The following is a 2,164-nucleotide window of genomic DNA, read 5'->3' on the forward strand; positions in this document are numbered from 1 at the left end:
CCTCACGATCATACCCATGAACCATACTCAATCACCTCCATAGCTATAACCCATAATTTCCTTAATCCTATCCTACTCTAAAAACAATTTCGAAATCACTCGGACAGCACTCCGTCGTAATATTTTATGTATACTAATAATATCTTGAAATAATACGGAGTAAATATATATATGTAAATAGATTGAGAGAGTTTAGAGAAAAATATTTTCAAGTTTCTATGAAATAATGAAACCTATTGAATTCTATTTATAATAGATTTTTGAATTATTAAAGTGAATTATTAAAGTATGAATTATTAAAGTAAATTATTAAAGTATGAATTATTAAAGTGAATTATTAAAGTTAAAGTAAAGTAAAAATAAAGTAAAGGTAAAGTTTAAGTATAGTAAAAGTATAAAACTATGTACGTATAATACGCGTATAAATATATATAATATTAATTTAAATCGTTATATATATTTAATAAAATAAAATATAAATATCGTTATCTTTATCATTCTAGTTAAGTAATGAGTTGTCAGAAGTGGTTCAAGATATTTATAAAAGTTATATACGTTTTAATAATAAGTTCTTTTTAAACTGAAAACGTTTTTGTATGTTTGAAACTAAATAGATCAATCGAGTCTTTATGAGATTCAATCTTCCACTATCCTATGTCTAGTTCTCAATGATTGACAATTTGTTCTTATTTATAAATCACTTTACCATTTTCCGAATATTGTTAAAATGGAAAGATTTCTCAAATCAACGTGGGCCTTTCAACAGAGACTTGTAATCATAATTCAATATATCTGATAATTCAATCATTTGATCTTATCTTCTAATTCCATTGATAAACATTTTGAAACAGATACAATTATGTAAAGTATTTAATCTAATATTTTGTTTACGTTTCAAGATATAATATATATACACATATACATATATAATCATATTCGTTTAATGGTTCGTGAATCGTTGGAACTTGGTAGAGGTTGAATGAATGTATGAACATAGTTTAAAATTCTTTAAATTTAACTTAACAAATATTGCTTATCGTGTCGGAAACATATAAAGATTAAAGTTTTAATTTGGTTGGAAATTTCCGGGTTGTCACACATCTAACTGTGGACAACTAGTTGTAGGTTACTAACAAGGACAGTTGACTTAATAAACTTAAAACATCAAAATGTATTAAAAGTGTTGTAAATATATTTTGAACATACTTTGATATATATGTACATATTTGTTATAGGTTCGTGAATCGACCAGTGGCCAAGTCTTACTTCCCGACGAAGTAAAAATCTGTGAAAGTGAGTTATAGTCCCACTTTTAAAATCTAATATTTTTAGGATGAGAATACATGCAGGTTTTATAAATGATTTACAAAATAGATACAAGTACGTGAAACTACATTCTATGGTTGAATTATCGAAATCGAATATGCCCCTTTTTATTAAGTCTGGTAATCTAAGAATTAGGGAACAGACACCATAATTGACGCGAATCCTAAAGATAGATCTATTGGGCCTAACAAACCCCATCTAAAGTATCGGATGCTTTAGTACTTCGAAATTTATATCATATCCGAAGGGTGTCCCGGAATGATGGGGATATTCTTATATATGCATCTTGTTAATGTCGGTTACCAGGTGTTCACCATATGAATGATTTTTATCTCTATGTATGGGATGTATATTGAAATATGAAATCTTGTGGTCTATTGTTACAATTTGATATATATAGGTTAAGCCTATAACTCACCAACATTTTTGTTGACGTTTTAAGTATGTTTATTCTCAGGTGATTATTAAGAGCTTCCGTTGTCGCATACTTAAATAAGGACAAGATTTGGAGTCCATGCTTGTATGATATTGTGTAAAAACTGCATTCAAGAAACTTATTTCGTTGTAACATATTTGTATTGTAAACCATTATGTAATAGTCGTGTGTAAACAGGATATTTTAGATTATCATTATTTGATAATCTACGTAAAGCTTTTTAAACCTTTATTGATGAAATAAAGGTTATGGTTTGTTTTAAAATGAATGCAGTCTTTGAAAAACGTCTCATATAGAGGTCAAAACCTCGCAACGAAATCAATTAATATGGAACGTTTTTAATCAATAAGAACGGGACATTTCATACACCACCTTTAACCTCTTAAAAGGCTGCTATGTTAA

Source organism: Rutidosis leptorrhynchoides, chromosome 7, assembly GCF_046630445.1.
Source record: "Rutidosis leptorrhynchoides isolate AG116_Rl617_1_P2 chromosome 7, CSIRO_AGI_Rlap_v1, whole genome shotgun sequence".
NCBI classification, from domain to species: domain Eukaryota; kingdom Viridiplantae; phylum Streptophyta; class Magnoliopsida; order Asterales; family Asteraceae; genus Rutidosis; species Rutidosis leptorrhynchoides.